Source organism: Oncorhynchus tshawytscha, linkage group LG16 (genome assembly GCF_018296145.1).
Source record: "Oncorhynchus tshawytscha isolate Ot180627B linkage group LG16, Otsh_v2.0, whole genome shotgun sequence".
NCBI classification, from domain to species: Eukaryota; Metazoa; Chordata; class Actinopteri; order Salmoniformes; family Salmonidae; genus Oncorhynchus; species Oncorhynchus tshawytscha.
Window position 1 is genome coordinate 55,500,276 of NC_056444.1, and position 27,230 is coordinate 55,527,505.

At 42.5% G+C, this 27,230-nt stretch overlaps 1 protein-coding gene across 3 annotated transcripts in view; it reads right to left on the reverse strand.

Annotated features, from left to right (window-relative positions):
• LOC112215952 (kazrin-A) overlaps positions 1-27,230 on the reverse strand; it is a 208,784-nt gene that overhangs the window by 74,967 nt on the left and 106,587 nt on the right. The gene's annotated exons all lie outside the window — the stretch shown is intronic.

The window sequence follows — 27,230 nt, forward strand, 5'->3', positions numbered from 1 at the left end:
GCCATCCGGTCCTGGAGTTTTCCCGGACTTAACGCCTTTAATTACACCAAAAAGTTCCTCCTCTGTAATTTGGCCTTAACATGAATCTTTCTATAAAGCTGTTAATGTTACATTTTTAATAGAAAAAAATCCATACGATTAACTTCGGTTACTGGAGATGGAGGAGACTTTTCAAAATATCGTTTGGTGAATCATGGCTGACTCCGTCATTTTTAACAAGTTTCAGTAAATTATTTTTGGTAGCATTTCTATGTTGAAGATTGAAAAATTATTTGGTGCATTTTTCTCAATTTTCCATCCAGTTTGCTTAATTTGTATTTGTATTTGTTAAATCGATCTTTCTTGAATAGTTTCCTCCATTTATTTTTGTTTCTCCTCTAACTTATTCTGAGCCTCTATGGTACAGTTTTACTGCTATCTATCTGTACTGTTAGTCCTTCCATTTCCTTTGTTAATATGTACTCTTTTGACCTAAATAGCTTTTGTTTTAGAGATGAGTTGCATGGACTCTAAAGGCACATTTAAAAGTGTCCCGTACCTATGTTATGTCGTAAAAAGTCAGTTGTACATTTTTCTGTATTAGTTAAAAACAATTTATCATCCAAGAGGCTTTAAATACATCTCCAATATCTTCGCCCATGTGGAAAATCTGTAAGAGTAATACATATGTCAATTATGTGATGGTCAGACTGCATTCTGTCCCCTCTCAACACTTTTTAAACTTTTGGTGCCAGAGAGAATGAGATAGGAAAGTAATCAAGACGACTAGCTTGATTGAGCCCCGCCACGTACACTACCGTTTCAAAGGTTTGGAGTCACTTAGGATTTTTTTTGTTTTTGAAAGACAAGCACATTTTTTGTCCATTTAAAATAACATATGAATTTGTAAGTCACTCACAACATCATATTGTAGCTGGAAACTGCAGATTTTATAATGGAATTTCTACATAGGCGTACAGAGACCCATTATTAAAATTCCTTAAAATTCCTGAACAGGCAATCAAATGGCTACCCGGACTATTTGCACTGTGTGCCCCCACCCCAACCCCTCTTTTACGCTGCTGCTACTCTCTTTTCATCATATATGCATAGTCACTTTAACCATATCTACATGTACATACAGTACTACCTCAATCAGCCTGACTAACTGGTGCCTGTATGTAGCCTTGCTACTTTTATAGCCTCACTACTGTTTTTCACTGTCTTTTTACTGTTGTTTTAATTTATTTACTTACCTATTGTTCACCTCATACCTTTTTGCACTATTGGTTAGAGCCTGTAAGTAAGTATTTCACTGTAAGGTCTCCCCACCTGTTGTATTCGGCGCACGTGACAAATAAACTTTGATTTGATTAGACTGTAGAGTTTGAGAAACAGATACCTCAACTGGCAGCTTCATTAAATAGTACACGCAAAACACCAGTCTCAATGTCAACAGTGAAGAGGTGACTCTGGGATGCTGGCCTTCTAAGTGACCCCAAACTTTTGAAAGGTAATGTAAATCTCACTAGGTCAGGAAGGGAACTTATCTTTCATATCAGCAAGAAATAATCTTTCAAATAAAAAATTCACACTTCTGTAGAAGGTTTTTACAGATCCATAAGGCTGTTTGCCTCTAGCCGACAAAATACCTCTCCGCTACACTTCTTGACCAGTTACTCTAACGGCGTTTGAGTGTTTCGAGAATGCTAGATAGCTAATTAGCACAGGTGGTCATCTATGTCTTCCGTCAGACATGGCAGATCTGCGTCTAGCTCCGAGGAAACTTTGCAGTATTTTGTTTGTGTTTTTATTTCTTACATTATTAGTCCAGAAAGTTTTTTGTGTTACTACAAACAGCTGGAAATAACTTTTGGATATCAGAGCGACGGTAACTCACCAGTATTAAACCAGGAATACGACTTTCCCGAATTGGATCCTTTGGGCAATTGAACTTATCCTAGAGGCTTCTCCAAGGCACCGCCGGCGGAGAAGAGGTAATCGGAGTGGACTTAGTCCGACTCAGGAGGCTTGTACACCATCCACCACTTCCGAGTATATTACCTGCTAGTGTTCAGTCTCTGGAAAATAAAGTAGACGACCTCAGGGCGAGGATCTCCTTCCAGAGAGACATCAGGGACTGTAACATACTCTGTTTCACGGTATCATGGCTCTCTCAGAGTATTGTACCCGTCCATACAGCCAACCAGGTTCTCAGTGCATCGCGCAGACAAGAATAAAGAAATCTCCGGGAAGAAGAAAGGCGGGAGTGTATGTTTCATGATTAACTACTCATGATGTGATTGTGATAAACTACAGAAGCTCAAGGCTTTTTGTTCACCCAACCTAGAATTCCTCACAATAAAATGCAGTATTACCTCCCAAGACAATTCTCTTCGGTTATAGTCACAGCCGTGTATATTTCCCTCAAGCCGATACCACGACGGCCCTCAAGGAACTACACTAGACTTTGTGCAAACTAGAAACCACATATCCTGAGGCCGCATTTATTGTAGCTGGGGATTTAACAAAGCAAATTTTGAGGAAAATGCTTCTGAAGTTCGATCAACACATTGACTGTAGTAATCGTGCAGCTAAAACACTCAACCACTGCTACTCCAATTTCCAAGATGCCTACAAGGCCCTCCCCCGCCCCCCCTTCGGCAAATCAAATCATGACTCCATTTTGCTCATTCCTTCTTATAGGCAGAAACTCAAACAGGAGTGCTCATGCTAAGGTCTATTCACCGCTGGTCTGACCAATCGGGATCCATGCTTCAAGATTGTTTTGATCACGCGGACTGGGATATGTTCCAGGTAGCCTCTGAGAATAACATTGATGTATACACTGACACGATGACTGAGTTAATCAAGTGTATAGCGGATGTTGTTCCCACAGTAACTATTAAAACCTACCCAAATCGGAAACCGTGGATAGATGACAGCATTCGCGCAAAACAGAAAGCGATTCCCCTTGAACCACTAGAGTGTTGGTTTAGCAGTAGGCTTAGGGTCATTGTCCTGCTGGAAGGTGAACCTCCGTCCCAGTCTCACATCTCTGGAAGACTGAAACAGGTTTCCCTCAAGATTTCCCTGTATTTCACTGTGGGGATGGTATTATCGGGGTGTTTGAGACGTGTTGGATTTGCGCCAGAAACAGCATTTTCCTTGAAAGCTACATTTTGGTCTTATTTGACCAGAGTCCCTACGTCCATGTGTTTGGGGTGTCTCCCACATGCCTGGTGGCGAACACCAAACGTGTTTGCTTATTTATTTCTTTAAGCAATGTTTTTTCTTCTGGCCACTCTTCCGTAAAGCCCAGCTCTGTGGAGTGTATGGCTTAAAGTGGTCTTATGGACAGATACTCCAATCTCCGCTGTGGAGCTTTGTTGCCTCTCTTATTAATGCCCTCCTTGCCTGGTCTGAGTTTTGCTGGGCGGCCCTCTCTTGGCAGGTTTGTTGCCAAGTGCCATATTCTTTCCATTTTTAAAAATGGATTTAATGGTGCTCCGTGGGACGTTCAAAGTTTTGGATATTTTTTTATAATCCAACCCTTATCTGTACTTGTCCACAACTTTGTCCCTGACCTATTTGGAGAGATCCTTGGTCTTTAATGGTGCCGCTTGCTTGGTGGCGCCCTTTGTTTGCGGTGTTGCAGACTCTGAGGCCTTTCAGAACAGGTGTATATATACTGAGATCATGTGACAGATCATGTGACACTTAGTGAAAGTCCACCTGTGTGTAATCTAATTATGTGACTTCTGAAGGTAATTGGTTGCACCATATCTTATTTAGGGGCTTCATAGCAAAGGGTTGTGAATACATATGCACGCATCACTTTATTTTTTATTTTTTATATATATATTCCGAAACAAGTCATTTTTTTCATTTCACCATTTTGGACTATTTTGTGTATGTCCATAGCACGAAATCCAAATAAAAAATAAATTTAAATGAAACAGGTTGTAATGCAACAAAATAGGAAAAACACCAAGGGGGATGAATACTTTTGCAAGGCACTGTACAGGGAGTACCGGTACAGAGTCAATGTGCGGGGGGGCACCGGTTAGTCGAGGTAATTGAGGTAACATGTACATAGAGTTATTAAAGTGACTATGCATAGATAATAACAGAGAGTAGCAGCAGCTTAAAAGGGGGGCAATGCAAATAGTCTTGGTAGCCATTTAATTAGATGTTCAGGAGTCTTATGGCTTGTGGATAGAAGCTGTTTAGAAGCCTCTTGGACCTAGACCTGGCGCTCCGGTACCGCTTGCCATGCGGTAGCAGAGAGAACAGTCAACGACTAGGGTGGCTGGACAGTCTTTGACAATTTTTATGGCCTTCCTCTGACACCGCCTGGTATAGAGGTTCTGGATGCAGGAAGCTCGGCTCCAGTGATGCACTAGGCGGTACGCACTACCCTCTGTAGTGCCTTGCGGTCAGAGATCGAGCAGTTGCCATACCAGGCAGTGATGCAACCCATCAGGATGTTCTCGATGGTGCAGCTGTAGAACCTTTTAAGGATATGTGGACCCATGCCAAATCTTTTCAGGCTCCTGAGGGGGAATAGGCTTTGTCGTGCCCTCTTCACGACTGTCTTGGTGTGCTTGGATGTGGACGACAAGGAACTTGAAGCTCTCAACCTGCTCCACTACAGCCCCGTCGATGAGAATGGGGGCGTGCTCGGTCCTCCTTTTCCTGTAGGCCACAATCATCTCCTTAGTCTTGATCGCATTGAGGGAGAGGTTGTTGCCCTTGCACCACAAGGCCAGGTCTCTGACCTTTCCCTATAGGCTGTCCCGTTGTTGTCTGTGATCAGGCACTGTTGTGTCATCAGCAAACTTAATGATGGTGTTGGAGTCGTGCATGGCCATGCAGTCATGAGTGAACAGGGAGTACAGGAGGGGACTGCGCACGTACCCGAGGGGCCCCCGTGTTGAGGATCAGAGTGGGGTATGTGTTGTTACATACCCTTACCACCTGGGGGCAGCATGTCAGGAAGTCCATGATCCAGTTGCAGAGGGAGATGTTTAGTCCCAGGATCCTTGGCTTAGTGATGTGCTATGAGGGCACTATGGTGTTGAACGCTGAGCTGTAGTCAATGAATACATTCTCACATAGGTGTTCCTTTTGTCCAGATGTGAAAGGGCAGTGTGGAGTGCAATAAAGATTGCATCATCTGTGGATCTGTTGGGGCGGTATGCAAATTGGAGTAGGTCTAGAGTTTCTGGGACAATGGTGTTGATGTGGGTGAGTGCTCAAGCTAAACACTTTCTAAACACATGCGTTCCTTATGTTTCCAAAAACGTACCAAAAGTACGCATGTTAATGTTCAGAGCGAGCGTCGATACCTTCATGTATAGATGCTAAAGGTAGTTAAAGTCTATGAAGTCTACCAGATGCCAGTGTGCCAGCTGCTACTGCTAGTGCCACTGAATTCGTTTAAAATATCGATGGGAGACTCTGTTACAGAGGAGTGTAAATGCTTTTTTAGGCTGGATCATATTCTTGTACTGTATTGTTGTATGTTTTAATTCTGTAATGTATTGATTGTTGCTGCCTTCTTGGCCAGATCTCCCTTGAAAAAGAGACTCTGGATCTCAATGGGCTTTTGCTGGTTAAATAAAAGGTTAAATAAACAATACAATACTAATACAGTTCTAATACACACACACACACACACACACACACACACACACACACACACACACACACACACACACACATAATGGCCAATATTGGACGCAAGTGTGCTCAGCTAGGCGACTTTGGATCAATATGAAGCAGTGAGCCTTAAGAGATGTACACTCACACATCTACAGTAGATTAGTGGTTCAACAACAGAAATTATAGGACATCACTAAAGGATTTACACAGGATAGCTTATTCAAACAGTAATGAAATACTATACAGACTAGCTGAACATGTGTAGTCCCCCATTCACACACTGTACAGTCCCACCAATTGACATCCATTGTTTTTTTTTCATACCGCCAAAATGTGTGTCAGCAACACTGCATCCAGCCTCCACAGAACGTGGGCCATTTGAGACCCTTTCGATGCAGGCATCTCAGCACCGCTATAAAGGAGGGCCAAACCAAATAAACTGTTGTAGTGTGTTGTTGTCTGTGCATAATGGACAAAGTGAGGAAATTGAATACTGCCGGCTGAATACTGAATACTGAATACTGCCGGGGGGGGGTTGTTCAGCCTTGCTATCCCCCACACCTCGCCCCGCCAAGCACAACTGATATGCTACTGATTAAAGTGGAATTCATTGGAACAAATACCTGCTTTCTGGGGGACTGGGGGAGTTGCGAGGGGATGCTCTGTGCTGATTTTACTCTGTGATAATGCCCTAGGGGGCTGAGGAGATATGGAGGAGGAATGCTAAGGCCCAGGATGTCAGACCAGCAGAGACTACCTGGATAAGAAACACACATTTCAGTTGTCCATTGCAAAACGTTTTAAGTTGCGTGCCCTGAACACAAACCGGTTGTATTATGGCTACGGGGTCTGGGCCTCAACACTGAGAATGTATTTCTAAGTAGGTCATCCTGGAAAGTGGACAGGACATACAGTGCTTTCAGAAAGTATTCAGACACCTTAACTTTTTCCACATTTTGTTACGTTACAACCTTATTCTAAAATGGATTCAATTGTTATTTTTCCTCATCAATCTACACATAATACCCCATAATGACAAAGCAAAAACATGTTTTGAATATTTTGCAAAAAAAACACTTTTTTTAACTGAAATATTACATTTACATTAGTATTCAGACCCTTTACTCAGTACTTTGTGGAAGCACCTTTGGCAGTGATTACAGCCTCAAGTCTTCTTGGAAATGACTCTACAAGCTTGGCACACCTGTATTTGGGGAGTTTCTCCCATTCTTCTCTGCAGATCTTCTCAAGCTGTGTCAGGTTGGATGGGGAGCTCCAGAGATGTCCGATCGAGTTCATGTTCAGGCTCTGGCTGGACCACTCAAGGACATTCAGAGACTTGTCCCAAAGCCACTACTTGCATTGTCTTGGCTGTGTGCTTGGGGTTGTTGTCCTGTTGGAAGGTGAACCTTCGCCCCAGTCTGAGGTCCTGAGTGCTTTGGAGGAGGTTTTCATCAAGGACCTCTCTGTACTTTGCTCCGTTCATCTTTCCCTCAATCCTGACTAGTCTCCCAGTCCCTGCCGCTGAAAAACATCCCCACAGCACGATGCTGCCAGCGGTGTCTGCTTTCCTCCAGATGTGATGCTTGGCATTTAAGCCAAGGAGTTCAATCTTGGATTCATTAGACCAGAGAATCTTGTTTACCACAGGTGGACTCCAATCAAGTTGTAGAAACATCTCAAGGATGATCAATGGAAACAGGATGCACGTGAGCTTAATTTCGAGTCCCATAGCAAAGGGTCTCAATATTTATGTAAATAAGATATATATATATATATATATATATTACAATTTTTTTTTTCTTTTCGCTTTGTCATAAATTTGGTATTGTTTGTAGATTGATGTTTTTAGATTTTAATCAGGGGTTGGATCCAAAATTACTTTCCAATCGTTTCGTTCTGATATAACCATTATTTTTTTCATCCCATTCCACTGTTCTGACCAGCAAAAAAAAATGGTTTATATAGTTCATTTCTGTTCCTTTTTAAACCTCAGAAATATTTTTTGGGTATATATACCTTGCTTGACATTAAATTGCTTCACCAACCAGTGCAGATAGAGCAGCTTGCTATGGAGCGAGTAAGCTATAGTTGTTTACATGAATTGGACAGACATTGTTGGCATGAGATGCGACTGAAATTTTGCGGGTAGGGAAAGTGCGTGAGAGGGTGGAGGATGGAGCTTGGCTTGAACTGCTGGGCGTCTTGTTATGACATGCATTATCTGAATTAGGCCCACAGAATTATACCTACAAAGGATCTGCTTCTATGACGGAACTTTGAAAAGTATTTGAACTTCTGAGAGTTGGCTTAACGTTGGATCAAAGGTAACTAGCTAAGAATCTTGTGTGTGCAGAGCGACAGCAGAATTCAAATGAAAACATGGCTTTCCTTTTTGTAGGTAATAAATCCATTATAAAACATGATAACTATTGTATCTTTAACTAACATAGAAAAAGTAAATCCATTCTTCTCTTATAAAAAATCTCTCCCTAATTTCTGAATCCTGCTTGTAAAGTCAGTAGGCTACAGTAGCCGGAGGGGGAAGGGCGTGCAGCCTTACAGGCGAACACACACTGGCAAAGATTTTCAGCTGGAAGGCAGACATTGGAATCTGTTTCTGAGTGATAGAGTGAAGGCTTTGCATAGGCACTTTGTATCGTTTTCTGTGGGACTAAAATAATGTTATATTAACCAGTTCCCATGCTTTTAAAATAATGGCTCTGTTCCGGCACAGTATATATCACTTTCGTTCCCAGGTCTGATTCGGGTTCCTCGAAAAATGTCAGATTTTCGGTTCTGTTCGGTTCTGTTCCCTGAACCAGTTCCAACCACTACTTTTAATAATTTTAAGCATCTTTTAACACGGGCCTAACACCTAACAAACACTTTATACTTTTGTTTACAGTTTTAACATAGGCCAGACCCTGTTGTTACCTCAAGAAAACACTTTAGACACAACTTGCTTACCACTTTTTCCTTGTGGTTTATTCCTTCACAAACTCCATGAAATCATGAGCTTTTCCTAAATATTTGGTCAAATGATACATTTTGTGTATGGTTTCCTAAAAAAACAACAGTGGCTCAACTTACCCCTTTGGCTCAACTTACCCCACTCTCCCGTACCTATTCATCATGTTATGTTGCTAAATCTATTAAGATAAAGAAAGTCGCACACTCCATTTATAATCTCCCGGCAATTTAATGTGTATTTACCAATGTTTCGGCACACCTGTGTCTTCCTCAGGGTAATGTCATGAATACTTGAACCAGGTTATGTAGGCACACAGTGCAATTAGTCTAACCAATGGCAGTAGTGAGGGGTGTGTCATAATGATTAAGTTAATTAAAATTAATTAGTGAAACTGTTAAAAAATAGTATATGGCATATTAAATATATTATGCTATTGTTATCATATAGAAACATAATGGAATATTGTACATGCTTCTTCAAATTGTCCACATACAGGTTTGCATAGTTGGGGGAAGAAGGGGAGCCACGGCTACACCCCGAATTTGAAGGAAAAAGTCTGACTCAAAGACAAGGTAGTTATGGGATAATACCAGTTCAGTAAGTTGTAAGATGCAATCATTGGATGGAGCTTCTGCTGAAGGAAGTGTTGCAACGTCTGCAAGCCTCCAGTGTGTGGGATGTTAGTGTAATGCTCTCCACATCAAAAGTGGCCAGCAGGGTGCCCTCTGGCATCCTTCCTAAGCCCTCTATCAATGAGAGCACGTGACTAGTGTCTTCTAGTGTCTACAATTTCCTGAACATTACCATACACCATATATGTCCCCCCTGTTGATGATGTTCATTATATATTAAGGTTAAACCAAAAGATTACATGTAACAAAAATGAAATACGAAATTATTATGTGAAATTGAATGAAACAATATTGTATGTTGATGCTAATATTATGTACAATATTCCAGTATGTTTCTATATGATAACAATAGCATAATATATTTAATATGCCATATACTATTTTTTAATTGTTTCACTAATTCATTTTAATTAACTTAATCATTATGACACACCCTTCACTACTGTCATTGGTCACACTAATTGCACTGTGTGCCTACATAACCTAGTTCAAGTATTCATGACATTACCCTGAGGAAGGCACAGTGATGCCGAAATGTGGGTAAATACACATTAAATTGCTGGGAGATCATACACGGAGTGTGCAACATTCTTTATTTTGATAGTTTATTTGACGTTAGTCAGCACCTCTATACAAACTAATATTCTAGGTGTGCGCCAGCTCCATTTTTTAAATATATTTTTTAATCTGCTAAAACCATTAAGAGCATTGTGCACTATTATTGCTAGTTGCACCACCATAGACAGAGAACAGACTGTGGTAGCCTAAATGTTATCTACAAGAGCTACATAACATACCTATAAGAGTATTGAGGTTTATCTGAATATTGAGGTTTATCTTAGCATGTTGCACTAAAATGGCTAATTCCACCACCATAGACAGAGTACAGGCTGTAGTAGCCTAGATGCTAGCTATAAGAGCTACATAACAGGTATGTAGCATATCCTACATTGAGGGTATTGAGGTTATCTTAGCATGTGACGTCAGTAGGAACACTTTCAGCTTCAGATCAGGCCCGGACACTCATGAAGATGGATTGCTAATCAAGTCTGCTCGGCATACTAATTAAAAGGCATTTAGTTGGCATGCACCTGCAATTTACACTGCATTAAAAGGGCATCAGAATGTGCATCGGCGACAATGGGGGAACAGTGAGCATTCTCTTCAGGAAGCACTGGGCTCAGCACCAGTGAACAATGCCCAAGGCCTGTGTCTGGAGTGTGGCTGGATCCATAGACCATGTGGGACTATGCTAGCTACTATGCTAGCTACTGCTAACAACATGCATTTTCCTACACAACATTGTGGGTTTATACTAGCTACTGCTAACAAAATGTGTTTTCATACTGTAAACAAATTTGTGGGGTTAGGCTAGCCACTCCTATCATTTCCATACACAACCATGTGGGGTTACTCTAGCTACTGATAACATTTCCATACACAACCTTGTGGGGTTATGCTAGCTACTGATAACATTTCCATACACAACATTGTGGGGTTGTGCTAGCTACTGATAACATTTCCATACACAACCTTGTGGGGTTATGCTAGCTACTGCTAACATGTACAATCACAATGGGATGTGGTGGCTCAAGACATAAAATAGACATATTGTCACACTGTAGTAGGCCAACAAAGTACATTTGACTGCTTACTTGTGTGCAAATGTGTGTGCAGGCGGTGTCTTCACTGTAATCTATGTACTCTGTATTCACTTTGAAGTGTCTCCAATTATGTCAGATACAATTTTGGTCTCAATGAGCACATCTAGACTACAGAGGTCAGATATGAAATGAGCCTCTCTCCCCTCAGTATGTAAATATATGTAAATGTCTACATTAATTTGAAAACTGTGGCGTGGTTTCTATACTAACGGGTGCTCTCACACTGTTGAGTGCTGTTGAGGCACACTTGGTTTGCAGTGGCTGGGATGGAGAGAAGAATGATACAGCATTTCCCTGTCCTTACCCATCTGTAAGGTCAGGCTACGTAACAATTACACACACACACACAAACACACACACAAACTTGCAAGCAGGCACACACATACACGCACACACACAATCTTTTGTAGACCTAGAGGTGATGAGCTGAAAGCACAATCCCTTAAATGAAAATCAATGCAAGCAGACAATCTTTTTTACTGCAAAGTCTGTTTACACAATGACTTTACAGGACAGTAGCACTGCCAAGCCCTGCCAAGAAGATGTCAACTGAATCTCATTGTGTGTGTGTGTGTGTGTGTGTGTGTGTGTGTGTGTGTGTGTGTGTGACTCTAAGCATTTGTGTGTGTATGTAAATGCCCTATGTACATAGTCATTGAACATTAGTCACTTTAATTATGTTTACATACTATTATACCTACTTCATATGTACAGTTGAAGTGGGAAGTTTACATACACCTTAGCCAAATACATTTAAACTCAGTTTTTCACAATTCCTGAAAATGTATCCTAGTAAATATTCGCTGTCTTAGGTCAGTTAGGATCACCACTTTATTTTAAGAATGTGAAATGTCAGAATAATAGTAGAGAGAATTATTTATTTCAGCTTTTATTCCTTTCATCACATTCCCAGTGGGTCAGAAGTTTATATACACTCAATTAGTATTTGGTAGCATTGTATTTAAATTGCTTTACTTGGGACAAACGTTTCAGGTAGCCTTCCACAAGCTTCCCACAATAAGTTGGGTGAATTTAGGTCAGGTAACTGAGTCAGGTTTGTAGGCCTCCTTGCTCGTACACACTTTTTCTGTTCTACCCACACATTTTATATAGGATTGAGGTCAGGGCTTTGTGATGTCCACTCCAATACCTTGATTTTGTTGTCCTTAAGCCAACTTTGAAAGTATGCTTGGGGTCATTGTTCATATGAAAGACCCAATTGCGACCAAGCTTTAACTTCCTGACTGATGTCTTGAGATGTTGCTTCAATTTATCCACATAATCTTCCTCCCTCATGAAGCCATCTATTTCGTGAAGTGCACCAGTCCTTCCTGCAGCAAAGCACCCCCACAACATGATGCTGCCACCCCCGTGCTTCATGGACGGGATGGTGCTCTTTGGCTTGCAAGCCTCCCCCTTTTTCCTCCAAACATAACGATGGTCATTAAGGCCAAACAGTTCTATTTTTGTTTCATCAGACCAGAGAACATTTCTCCAAAAAGTACGATCTTTGTCCCCATGTGCAATTGCAAACCGTAGCCTGGCTTTTTTATGGCGGTTTTTGAGCAGTGGCTTCCTCCTTGCTGAGCGGCCTTTAGTTTGTTAACAAGACATTTGTAGAGTGGTTGAAAAACTGTATGTAAACTTCCGACTTCAACTGTATATACTGTCCGATGGACGAATCTGTGTTTGACGGATGCCAGGAGAACGCTACCTGCCCGAATGCATAGTGCCAACTGTAAAGTTTGATGGAGGAGGAATAATGGTCTGGGGCTGTTTTCCATGGTTTGGGCTAGGCCCCTTAGATCCAGTGAAGGGAAATCTTAATGCTACAGCATACAATGACATTCTAGACAATTCTGCGTCTCCAATTTTGTTGGAACAGTTTGGGGAAGGCCCTTTCCTGTTTCAGCATGACAATGCCCCCGTGCACAAAGCAAGGTCCATACAGAAAGGGTTTGTCAAGATCATGGTGGAAGAACTTGACTGGCCTGCACAGAGCCCTGACCTCAACCCAATCGAACACGTTTGAAATGAACTGGGAAGCCGACTGCGAGCCAGGCCTAATCGCCCAACATCAGTGCCCGATATCACTAATGCTTTTGTGGCTGAATGGAAACAAGTTCCCACAGCAATGTTCCAACATCTATTGGAAAGCCTTCACATAAGAGTGGAGGCTATTATAGCAGCAAAGGGGGGAACAACTTCATATTAACGCCTATGATTTTGGAATAAGATGTTCAATGAGCAGGTGTCCATATACTTTTGGTCATGTAGTGTATATACAGCGTCTTCGGAAAGTATTCAGACCCCTAGACTTTTTCAACATTTTATTACGTTACAGCCTTATTCTAAAATGGATTAAATAAATATAAATCATAACGAAAAAGCAAAAGCAGGTTTTTAATTTTTCCCGCACCCAAAAAATAAAATAAATACCTTATTTACATTAGTATTCAGACCCTTTGCTACGAGACTCAAAATTGATCTCAGGTGCATCCTGTTTCCATTGATCATCCTTGAGATGTTTCTACAACTTGATTGGAGTCCATCTGAGGCAAGTTAAATTTATTGGATATGATTTGGAAAGGCACACCTGTCTGTATAAGTTCCCACATACAGTTGACACTGTATGTCAGAGCAAAAACCAAGCTACGAGGTCAAAGGAATTGTCTGTGAAGCTCCGAGACAGGATTGTGTCGAGACACAGATCTGGGGAAGGATACCAATACGTTTCTGCAGCGTTGAAGGTCCCCAAACACACAGTGGCCACTATCATTATTCAATGGAAGAAGTTTAGAACCATGAAGACTGCCTTGAGCTGGCCGCCCGGCCAAACTGAGCAATCAAGGGAGAAGGGCCTTTGTCAGGTTGGTGACCAAGAACCCGATGGTCACTCTGACAGAGCTCCTCTGTGGAGATGGGAGATCCTTCCAGAAGGACAACCATCTCTGCAGCGCTCCACCATTCAGGCCTTTATGGTTGAGTGGCCAGACGGAAGCCACTCAGTAAAAGGCACATGACAGCCCACTTGGAGTTTGCCAAAAGACACCTAAAGACTCTCCGACCATGAGAAACAAGATCCTCTGGTCTGATGAAACGAAGATTGAACCATTTGGCCTCAAAGCCAAGTTTCACGTCTGGAGGAAACCTGGCACAATCCCTATGGTGAAGCATGGTGGTGGTAGCATCACGCTGTGGGGATGTTTTTCAGGCTGCAGGTAGACTAGACAGGATCGAGGCAAAGATGATGTTCATCATAGAACTTGATTGCTTTTGCAACTGTTCTCGAAAAAACTTTAAAAGTTCTTGAAATGTTTCGTATTGACTGACCTTCCTGTCATAAAGTAATGATGGACTGTCATTTCACTTTGCTTATTTGAGCTGTTCTTGCCATAATATGGATGAGGTTTCTTCTGTATACTACCCCTACCTTGTCACAACACAACTGATTGGCTGAAACGCATTAACAGGGAAAGAAATTCCACAACTAAACTTTTAGCAAGGCACACCTGTTAATTGAAATGCATTCCAGGTGACTATCTTAAGAAGCTGGTTGAGAGAATACCAAGAGTCTGCAAAGCTGTCATCAAGGAAATGGAAGGCTACTTTGAAGAATCTCAAATATAAAATGTATTTTGATTTGATTAACACTTTTTTTGGTTACTACATGATTCCATATGTGTTATTTCATAGTTTTGATGTCTTCACTATTATTCTACAATGTAGAAAATAGTCAAAAAGAAAGAAAAACCCTGGAATGATTAGGTGTGTCCAAACATTTGTCTGGTACTGTATATGTTCCGGACTCTGACATTGCTCGTTCTAATATTTCTATATTTCTAAATTATTTATTTTTATTTTGGGGATTTGTGTGTATTTTTATGTATTTTTAGGTATTACTGCACCATTGCTGCCAGGAACATAAGCATTTCGCTTCACCCACAATAACATCTGCCAAATATGTGTATGCGATCAATACGATTTGATTTGATCTGCTGTGTGTGTGTTGATCACGGCAGCTCTCAAAACTGTGGCCGAAAAACAACACGGTGGCCATCTCTTTAAAGCTTGTCTACCTGTCACCTGCACCGGCTAAATGACACTACCGTCCCCGAGGAAGGGCTTGTCAACACGTACAATGCACCTGTACAATGCACCTGTCAAATCCGACTGAATCCGTCTTTACACACTATACCATTTCTCCAACCTGGCCAAACAAACTTCTTTCAGAAAACACGCCTGTTTTCCTTGGTTATTTGCTCTGGGGCTAATTCCATCCTCTTGCAAAGTAGGTGTCTCTTGCAAAACTGGCAACCCTACACAGTGGAATTATAGTCCAAAGTCCATCAGGCAGTATGGCCATGTGAAAACTATTCTACTGAACGGAAAAGTTACAAATAGAAATAGAAAAAAAACACTGATCTTGATTCCGCCTGAAATTTGCATCTTCTAATGTGGAAGCACCATTGAATCACGTTCCAGGTTAGCAACAATCTCCCGAGCATGCCAAAACAGCCCTCCAAGATGGCATTTTTTTTCTAGCATGTGTCAGTTCTACACACTCCATCTCTATGTTAATTATCACTCCCTCATAAGAAAGGGGCAAGCATTTGGCTCCATTGCCTGCTGACCTGTGTCATTTTAAATGGACAGGCAATAGACTGGTCGGTTGTTTAGCAACAAAACCGAAATGTGCAGATGGGTTGGCTTAGATTGTTGACAACATGTAAACGATATATTGTCTCCAATATTTACTGAAAACATAAATACATTTACACAATGAGCACTTGTTTCTCAAATAAATTGTTACAGGTGTTGGTTAGCTAGCTAGCAAATGGATGACATATTAGCATAAACACCCCAAAACAAGACATGGTATCAAGGACAACATAAAACTAGCTGTAATGAGCCACCTACGATTCCCCACATGGCAGCTTCTTGTCATTGTTGCTAGCCATCTTGCCGTTCAGAATCACAACAGACCTCATTGAAGCGCGTGCATCGTTTTTGTGGCATTGCTACCTAACCCATCTATAACAAACACGTCAAAGGATACTTCATTACTATTAGGGTCAGCCAGGGCTAACTGCATGGGGTGAAGAGGACTGCACAGGTCCCAGACCTGTTGTAACCTCACAGTTGGTGATTTCCAGACAAATAACTGGTGAAGGTGGGGTAGGGTTTACATCTGAAGGTGAAAAATAATATCTTTGTGTCTGTGTCTTGTGAGCAGATGCGAGTAAAACAAAAATATAATTGTTGAGCCATATCAGTTATCCCTGGCTTTCTTTCTCTCTGGTCTCTCGCACTCTCTTCTTCTCTCTGTCTCCGTACCATCTCCTATATTCCTGTACATCGCCCTCCCTCTCCTTCCTCCTTCTGATCTCCTCCTTAGCCCATGCCGTTCTCTCTCTCCCTCCCTCACGCTCTCCATCCTTTTCTCTCTCTCATATGCTCTATTCTTCTCTTTCTCTCTCACTCCCTCACTCTATATATCCTTCTTTCTGTCTTCCATTCAATCTATATCCAGCTCGCTCTCCATCTCTTTCTTTCTCTTGCTCTGTAATCAGCACAGGGGAGCCCTAATCCAGCCGTGCGCCTCATCGCAGCTGCCACTCAGCCAAGCTGCCAGACTGCCAGCTGCAAATCCAGCCCCTGCCACCCCTGCCATCCCTACTGCCGTCACCACACGTCACCCAAGATTAGCTGCCAAGGGCCATTTTAACAGCCACTTGAAGTGCAGGGAAGAAAGAAAGAAGAGAGGTATTAAGAGTAGAATTGGCCTGTCTGTCTGTAGTGTGTGGGGGGCAAAGCGTTGCACAAAAGAGGGAGGGGTAGAGGGAGAGGTAAAGTAAGGTCAGAGCCACTGACTGGACCGGATGGCCATGTTGCACACAGACAAACTGACAGAGAACTTAGAACTGACAAACGGATGGATGGACAGGCAAATGGACGGACAGACAAATGGACAGATAAACAGATGCTGGGATGCAGGCATACACACAAACACACACCACATAGTGCTCAAGGTCAGAGTTCACGGCCTCCAATGGAGAGTAATACCTCAACCTGGTCTTGACCAGACAGGAAGGACGACCTCTTACACCAGGGTTCACCTTTAACCTTTGACTATAGTCTTCCAGTCTCATTGGGTTCTAATACCATCTAGTGCCATGTAACGCCTGGTGTCTATTTACGATCGGACACACAGGCCGATGCATTGTGACTGGACACTTTTCACTAGATATTAATGATGAGTTTAAATCACACTGGAGGTAGATATTACTGCCGCAAGGCAATTAAAATGCCATTCCCCCACTGACTGGCTATATGAGAGGACTGGGGAGGGGTAGACTATGTGGCACATGTCACCATGTCAAAAATGCTAGTACTCAGCAACGTCTCTCTCTCTCTCTCTCTCTCTGTATGTACAGTATATGTATGGTACTTTGGCAGGTACCTTATTCTGAGCCATCCTTCCCCTCTACTCTTTCTCTTTCCCCACTTTCTCTCTACCTCTCCCCTTTCTTTTGCTCAGAGTTCCTCCACTACTTCTTACTTTCTACCTTACCATTACAGCATGCAGATAGTATACAAGGGTCAGTGGCCTTCCATAGAACTCACACACTTTAATGTGCAGATGCAGCACCTGTCTCCTAGTGCTACAACACTGCCAGTTTAAGGCCCTCCTCCTCTCTCTAAGGAGAAAGCAAAGGTGAGACGGGGAGAGAGAAAGAAGGAGCAAGAGACAGTGGAGGGGGAGAGATAGGAAGAGAAGAAGAGAGTGAGAGAGAGAGGAAGAGGAGAGAGCGAAGGAGAGAGAGAGTGAGAGAGAGAAGACGAGAGAGAGTGTCAGTGCAGTGCGTGTCCATGATGAATTTGCTGATACCACGGCACCCTGTTCCCATTCCGAGGAAACTCACAGTGATATACGATGCCTTTGCCGCTGTGTGTGTGTGTGTGTGTTTGTATGTGTGTTTCCCTGAGCTTGCACATTTACAGCACCCCGGACCCAAAATGAATACAGCAGCTGGGTAAAGCTGCTGCTGCCCTTGCAGAGGGATGTGTGTTCCCGCGTGTGTTCTTTCATATGTTTTTATGTTTACATTCTTATGAGTGTGTGCACTAGTAGCCAGCTTGATATGGCCTATGCTCTGCAAGGACGTAAGCATGTACACCACACTACTTTTGCTTCAGTTGTGACAATAAATCACAACAATAACACATGCTCTCTGTAGAATATGTGAGGTACAGTACAGTATATAGGTGCCCCAAAGCATTGACCCAAGGTCAGTTTTACTCATTACCTCATAAAACATACAATTTGGTATGGTACACTCATTCTAGATCCCCTCACAGTACAGTAGATGCAACCTTGCACTGACAATAATACAGGTTTACAAGACCTCTCCTTCCTCTGGAGGCCACCAAACTATATATGCATGCTATTATGTTCTCACAATAGAGGTATTGCCTCACATGCTGGTCACAAGCAGGAGCTACTATTCTGAAACCAATTGAATCCCTCTACAAACAAACACTTAAGATGTTTGATAACAAACCAAACAGTTACCACCATTGTCACATCATTTACAAACATCATTTATTTAGTCTGGATAGCTTTAAGTAGTATGTAGACGCCAGCCTTATCTTTAAGATCCTGCATGGTCTTGCCCCTCCACTCCTATGCCGGCATATCATTCTCAAGGAAAGCCCCTCCAGGATAACAAGGGCAGTAACTAGAGGGGATTGTGTTGTCCCTTTTTGACACAGTAAAATCGGCCAATCGGCCTTGTCTGTTAGAGCTACAATACACTGGAATGCCCATGGACTTGAGAAGCTGCACTGATTATTATACTTTTAAATTTGAATTGAAAACATGGCTAAAATCTATCCAAATCTGTACACATGAGTTATCTGTGGTTCCTCATATGTAAGACGACAGTTGATGATAGTGTTGTTGTTGTTCTTGTTAGAATTATACATGATATATTATTGGATGTTGTCACGTTCTGATCTTAGTTCTGTTATTTTATCTTTGTTTTAGTATGGTCAGGGCGTGAGTTGGGTGGGATGTCTGTTTGTTTTTCTATGTTGGTTTTTGAGTTTGGCCTAGTATGGTTCTCAATCAGAGGCAGCTGTCAATTGTTGTCTCTGATTGAGAATCATACTTAGGTAGCCTGGGTTTCAGTTTTGGGTTGTGGGTGTTTGTCTTCCGTGTCAGTGTTTGTTGCCACACGGGACTGTTTCGTTCATTTCACGTTTATTGTTTTGTATTTCGTAGTGTTCAGCTTATGTATTAAAATAAACATTATGGACACTTACCACGCTGCGTTTTGGTCCTCCGATCCTTCTGACTTCTCCTCCGCAGAAGAGGAGGACGACGTTCGTCACAGATGTAATGTATTTGTATTTTGTATTGTTTTAGTGTGTATGTGTATTGTGACTGTGTAATTGTCCTTAGCTGCCCTGGGGCTACGGGTGCAAATTATCTTTTGGCTAACCCCGGCACATTTACATTGATGTTGATTAATGTGCATTGTCCCCGAATAATAAATAAAACAAACAAACTAGCAGTGAGCATACAAATATTTACACATGTTAAGTTTGCTGAAAATAAACACAGTTGACAGTGAGAGGACGTTTCTTTTTTTTGCTGAATTTACATGAAATATATTCACATGTCACCAAATAATCAAAGTATCAGAGAGTGCATCTAGTACTGAAAGCATAAAACACAGCTAGCTAGCATTGTAGTGCATAAAATGTGGTGAGTAGTTGACTCAAAGAGAGAGAAAGATAATAGTTGAACAGTTTTGAACATGTTAATTTCTTCAAAAATGAAGAAAAAGCAGAGAGAGAGATTATATTTTGTTGTATTTTCTTTCACATTCACCTACTTAGAGATTGCTAGAGATTGCTAGGAATTGCAGCTAGCTTTAGTTTAGCCTACTCAAACACCCAGCTCAAACAGAGAGGGATGCTATGTTAGCTAGCTATCTATGGCTATCCAACACTGGAACTCTTCCAACCCAAGGTAAGCTTTTGGTTTTATGAACTGTTTGCACCAGGCCCCGATGTTGTAACTGCTAAACTGCTTGTTGCTTACTGTACACTTTACTGCATAATTGTAGTGGGTTTACTAACATTAGTTCTAGTAGCTATGTTGAATATGATGTTAATATGGTGACAGTGATGTAGGCAGTGTGTAGCAGTTAGCGGTTATAATATGAAGGTTTGGCTTGGAAAGTTTTTTTTCCCTGGTCACAGACAGCTAATGCGTTGTGCACTGAAGTCCACAAGCAAAGGGAAAAGGTGAGAGGAGGAGAGTGCGTAGATGTGAGAAGGAAGTATACAACAATCAAAGTGATCATGCTGTTTGTATGTGGCTGCTATGAAAGTGAACTGTGTTTGCGTGTGATCAGGGGTGTATTCATTCCGTCAATTCTGTTGAAAAATCTTTCTTAAGCAGAAGAAAACCGAACGAAACGGGGAAAAAGGCGGTATTGAATGTGTCAATGTCTGTCACCTTGATTATTCCCATTTCTCTTGACCTGTGCACCTACATTGTAAACTTTCATTCATAGGCTAGGTTGTAGCAACCTCATGATAGGTATAGGGAAAATTGAAGTATCATGTACTAGCCCAAACCTATCAATGTTACATTAAGCTGGGTTAATGGAATATGAATGACAGTCATCCAGTGTGCTGCAATAGAAATAAGGCCATGCTCGTAAAAAAAAAGAATCATCCTCCCTCATCTTAAACGGCACCTACACTGCTTGCCAGTTACTTCCATTTCAAATTATGTGGTTTGTAAGAGTTGGCTTGCTGGCTGTTATGAAGCAATTAACGTTAGCTATAGCGGTTAACTTAGCTAGCTGACAATGACTCAAGTCAAAGCCGATCCTCCATACAACAACAATCTTGCCATTCCCTTCTATTTTAAATCCTGTGGTTTGTAGCTAAAAGTTTTAAGTCAAGAGGACATCTAGTAAGCTGTTGTTGAAAGACATAGGTATCAGCAGTAGCTAGCTAGCTAGCTTCACGACTAGTTAGGTAGATAACAATAAAAATATTAGGAATATAGTTACAAAGCAAAGGACAGAAATTACTCACACTTGTGAAATAATCAGTCTGCAGTTATTGCTGTTATAGTAAAGTTCCAAAGTAGTTCCATCGTGAGTTTCCAAATCCATCCATACTATTTGGCTTGGTGAAGCTGGGCTCGCGCAGTCTTGCCCCAGTGCCCCCACAAGGGAGGTAATTCGAATATCCAAGTGTATGCGTGTCACATTGGCTGAGCTGTCAAATAATATTTGTCAGTACACGCCCAAACCACTCTGTTGTTTCCTAACAGTCCAAGCAGGGGCACAGAGAAAAGCTGCTTTTTAACATCCTTAGTTATCCTTTTTTTGGAAGGACATCTATTTTATTCATATTGTAATTAATGTTATTTAAATTTAACATAACGATTACAAGTATACCCATAACATGATGCAGCCACCACTAAGCTTGAAAATATGGAAAGTGGTACTGTGAGTAATGTGTTGTATTGGATTTGTCCCAAACATAGCACTTTGTGTTTATGACGAAAGGCTAATTGCTTTGCCACATTCTTTGCACTATTACTTTAGTGCCTATTCTGTACAAGCTTACTTCTTTTCAATCTGTCAATTAGGTTAGTATTGTGGTACAATGTTATTTCTCCATCTTCTGTTTTTTTCCTACCACTTGTGGAACTGTTTTAAAGACACCATTGGACTCATGGTGAAATCTCTGGGCGGTTTCCTTCAACTAGTTAGGAAGGACACGTGTGCCTTTGTAGTGACTAGGTCTATTGATACACCATTCAAAGTCTATTTAATATCTTCACCATGCTTAAAGGGGATTTAAAAATATATATATATATATTTCACCTTTATTTAACCAGGTAGGCTAGTTGAGAACAAGTTCTAATTTACAACTGCGACCTGACCAAGATAAAGCATAGCAGTGTGAACAGACAACAACAGAGTTACACATGGAGTAAACAATAAACAAGTCAATATCACAGTATATATTTTTTTTTAAAGAGTCTATATACATTGTGTGCAAAAGGCATGAGATAGGTGAATAATTACAATTTAGCAGATTAACACTGGAGTTATAAATTATCAGATGGTCATGTGCAGGTAGAGATACTGGTGTGCAAAAGAGCAGAAAAGTAAATAAATAAAAACAGTATGGGGATGAGGTAGGTAAATTGGGTGGGCTATTTACCGATGGACTATGTACAGCTGCAGCGATCAGTTAGCTGCTCAGATAGCAGATGTTTAAAGTTGGTGAGAGAGATAAAAGTCTCCAACTTCAACGATTTTTGCAATTCGTTCCAGTCACAGGCAGCAGAGAACTGGAAGGAAAGGCGGCCAAGTGAGGTGTTGGCTTTAGGGATGATCAGTGAGATACACCTGCTGGAGCGCGTGCTATGGGTGGGTGTTGCCATCGTGACCAGTGAACTGAGAAAAGGCGGAGCTTTACCTAGCTTGGACTTGTAGATGACCTGGAGGCAGTGGGTCTGGCGACGAATATGTAGCGAGGGCCAGCCGACTAAAGCATACAGGTCGCAGTGGTGGGTGGTATAGGGTGCTTTAGTAACAAAGCGGATGGCACTGTAATAAACTGCATCCAGTTTGCTGAGTAGAGTATTGGAAGATATTTTGTAGATGACATCGCCGAAGTCGAGGATCGGTAGGATAGACAGTTTTACTAGGGTAAGTTTGGCGGCGTGAGTGAAGGAGGCTTTGTTGCGAAATAGAAAGCCGATTCTAGATTTGATTTTAGATTGGAGATGTTTGATATGAGTCTTGAAGGAGAGTTTACAATCTAGCCAGACACCTAGGTACTTATAGATGTCCACATATTCTAGGTCGGAACCATCCAGGGTGGTGATGCTAGTCGGGCGTGCGGGTGCAGGCAGCGAACGGTTGAAAAGCATGCATTTGGTTTTACCAGCGTTTAAGAGCAGTTGGAGGCCACGGAAGGAGTGTTGAATGGCATTGAAGCTCGTTTGGAGGTTAGATAGCACAGTGTCCAAGGAAGGGCCAGAAGTATACAGAATGGTGTCGTCTGCGTAGAGGTGGATCAGGGAATCGCCCACAGCAAGAGCAACATCATTGATATATACAGAGAAAAGAGTCGGCCCGAGAATTGAACCCTGTGGCACCCCCATAGAGACTGCCAGAGGACCGGACAACATGACCTCCGATTTGACCCACTGAACACTGTCTGCAAAGTAGTTGGTGAACCAGGCAAGGCAGTCATTAGAAAAACCGAGGCTACTGAGTCTGCCGATAAGGATATGGTGATTGACAGAGTCGAAAGCCTTGGCCAGGTCGATGAAGACGGCTGCACAGTACTGTCTTTTATCGATGGCGGTTATGATATTGTTTAGTACCTTGAGCGTGGCTGAGGTGCACCCGTGACCGGCTCGGAAACCAGATTGCACAGCGGAGAAGGTACAGTGGGATTCGAGATGGTCAGTTATCTGTTTGTTGACTTGGCTTTCGAAGACCTTAGATAGGCAGGGCAGGATGGATATAGGTCTGTAGCAGTTGGGTCCAGGGTGTTTCCCCCTTTGAAGAGGGGGATGACCGCGGCAGCTTTCCAGTCCTTGGGGATCTCAGACGATATGAAAGAGAGGTTGAACAGGCTGGTAATAGGGGTTGCGACAATGGTGGCGGATAGTTTCAGAAATAGAGGGTCCAGATTGTCAAGCCCAGCTGATTTGTACGGGTCCAGGTTTTGCAGCTCTTTCAGATCATCTGCTATCTGGATTTGGGTAAAGAAGAAGCTGGGGAGGCTTGGGCGAGTAGCTGCGGGGGGGTAGAGCTGTTGGCCGAGGTTGGAGTAGCCAGGAGGAAGGCATTGAGAAATGCTTGTTGAAGTTTTCGATAATCATGGATTTATCGGTGGTGACCGTGTTACCTAGCCCCAGTGCAGTGGGCAGCTGGGAGGAGGTGCTCTTGTTCTCCATGGACTTTACAGTGTCCCAGAACTTTTGGGAGTTAGAGCTACAGGATGCAAATTTCTGCTTTAAAATGCTGGCCTTTGCTTTCCTGAGTGACTGCGTGTATCAGTTCCTGACTTCTCTGAACAGTTGCATATCGCAGTGACTATTCGATGCTATTGCAGTCCGCCACAGAATGTTTTTGTGCTAGTCGAGGGCAGTCAGGTCTGGAGTGAACCAGAGGCTATATCTGTTCTTAGTTCTGCATTTTTGAAAGGAGCATGCTTATCTAAGATGGTGAGGAAGTTACTTTTAAAGAATGACCAGGCATCCTCAACTGACGGGATGAGGTCAATATCCTTCCAGGATACCCGGGGCAGGTCGATTAGAAAGGCCTGCTCGCAGAAGTGATTTAGGGAGCATTTGACAGTGATTAGAGGTGGTCGTTTGAATGCGGACCCGTAGCGGATACAGGCAATGAGGCAGTGATCGCTGAGAGACTGATTGAAGACAGCGGGGGTGTATTTGGAGAGCCAGTTTGTCAGGATAACGTCTATGAGGGTGCCCTTGTTTACAGATTTAGGGTTGTACCTGGTGGGTTCCTTGATGATTTGTGTGAGATTGAGGGCATCTAGCTTAGATTGTAGGACTGCTGGGGTGTTAAGCATATCCCAGTTTAGGTCACCTAACAGAACAAACTCTGAGGCTAGATGGGGGGCGATCAATACACAAATGGTGTCCAGGGCACAGCTGGGAGCTGAGGGGGGTCGGTAGCAGGCGGCAACAGTGAGAGACTTATTTCTGGAGAGATTAATTTTAAAAATTAGAAGTTAGAACTGTTTGGGTATGGACCTGGAAAGTAAGCCTGCAAAGTAATGTCAATCTCTGCAGTAGACTGCAACTCCTCCCCCTTTGGCAATTCTATCTTGATGGAAAATGTTATAGTTGGGTATGGAAATCTCAGAATTTTTGGTGGTCTTCCTAAGCCAGGATTCAGACACAGCAAGGACATCAGGGTTAGCAGAGTGTGCTAAAGCAGTGAGTAAAACACATTTAGGGAGGAGGCTTCTGATGTTGACATGCATGAAACCAAGGCTTTTTTGATCACAGAAGTCAACAAATGAGGGTGCCTGGGGACATGCAGGGCCTGGGTTTACCTCCACATCACCCGCGGAATAGAGGAGGAGTAGGATGAGGGTGCGGCTAAAGGCTATCAAAACTGGTCGCCTAGAGCGTTGGGGACAAAGAATAAAAGGAGCAGATTTCTGGGCGTGGTAGAATATATTCAGGGCATAATGCGCAGACAGGGGTATGGTGGGGTGCGGGTACAGCGGTGGTAAGCCCAAGCACTGGGTGATGATAAGAGAGGTTGTGTCTCTGGACATGCTGGTTGTAATGGGTGAGGTCACCGCATGTGTGTGAGGTGGGACAAAGGAGGTATCAGAGGTATGAAGAGTGGAACTAGGGGGTCCATTGTAAACTTAAACAATGATAACTAACCTGAACAACAGTATACAAGGCATATTGACATTTGAGAAAGACATACAGCGAGGCATAAAGTAATCGCAGATGTTGATTGGGAGAGCTAGCTAAAACAACAGGTGAGACGACAACAGCTAATCAGCTAACACAACAACAGGAGATAAAATGGCGATGACTAGGCAGAGAGGGTCGGATTAACTACACACAGAGCCTGAGTTCGCGGCTGGGGCCGACAGATAAAACATTTACAAAAAAATAAAAAATAAAAATTTATTAAACAGTGGAGTACCGTGATTAATGGACAGTCCAGCAGGCATCAGCTATGTAGCCAAGTGATCATAGTGTCCAGGGGGCAGCAGTAGATGGAACAGGGGAGCCGCCACTACGCTAGCAACACGGCATTTAAAGTTAGTAGCCCTGAGCTAGTAGGAGCGTCTGCTCTGACGGAGGCGGGTTGAAGGCACAGTGGATGGAGTATTCGTCGGCAGACCAGTCGTGGTGTTGCGGCGGGGCGTCGCATCGACAGAGAATCCAAGCCAGATGGCGAAAGAAGTATTGTGGAATTTAGTTTGCTAGCCGGTAGATGTGCCTGACTCACGGCTAACTGGTGCTAGCTTCGTGGCAGTGGCGTTAGCCACAATATCCAATCGGTAGCAGCGGTGATCCGGTGCCAAGGTCCAGAGTTTACAGCAAGGATCCGGTGGAGTTTTGGGCTCTAGCCGTGTATGAGTGTGGTTCGGGTGAACAGCTGAGTAGGCCGGAAGGTGGGACTCAGGGATAGCTTCGGTACTGGGTGCCACAGTGAGTACAAGTTAGCTGTGAGTTAGCTGTGAGCTAGCTGTGAGTTAGCTGTGAGCTAGCTGTGAGCTAGCTGTGAGCTAGCTGTGAGTTAGCTGTGAGCTAGCTGTGAGTTAGCTGTGAGCTAGCTGTGAGCTAGCTGTGAGCTAGCTAGCTGCAAGCTGTGAGCTAGCTAGCTAGCTAGCTGCAAGCTAGCTGTGAAGATCAGAAGTAGTGGTCCAGGGATTACGGCAGGAATCCGGCTTTGTTGTGGAGAGACAGTCCGATACTGGTAGACTAGCGAGTATTATCCAGGCTAAAAACAGGGCTGGTATCTGTGCAGAAGGTAAAAGCCGGTAAAAGCAGTGGCTAACAATGACTAAATAGCTTGTAGCTAATTAGCTGGTTAGCTTCTAGAGGTTCTTGAATGTGTTCTAAAATTGAAAATAATAGCGATTCCGTATCACATTGGGTGAGGCAGGTTACCGGAAGGTATAATCAAATTAAAAATCGAAAAGAGATTGAAAATAAATTGAAATATATATATATATAAAAAATACGAAAAATACAAAAGTACACGAGAGGACAAAACAAACACGTCTTCACTGCTACGCCATCTTAGATGTATGACAAGTCCCATAGGTTATTATAATGCATACATTTTTTTTACAATATTAAAAATTATAATATTAGCGGCACATTAACGTTAGCCCACACCGCCACCCAGCTGCGGCACCCCTATCGGCATGTCAATTTCTGCTTTTTTTTTTATTACCCAACTAGCAATAGGTGCCCTTCTTTGCAAGGCATTGGAAAGCCTCTGTGTTTGAAATTCCCTACTCTGCTGAAGGACCTTACAGATAATTAATTGTGTGTCAGGTACAGAGATGAGGTACTAATTCAGAAATCATGTTGAACACTATTATTTCACACAGAGTGAGTCCATACAACTTATTATGTGACTTGTTAAGAAAATGTTTACAGTTGAACTTATTTAGGCTTGTCACAACAAAGGGGTTGAGTACTTATTGACTCAAGACATTTCATTTGTACATTTTTAATTC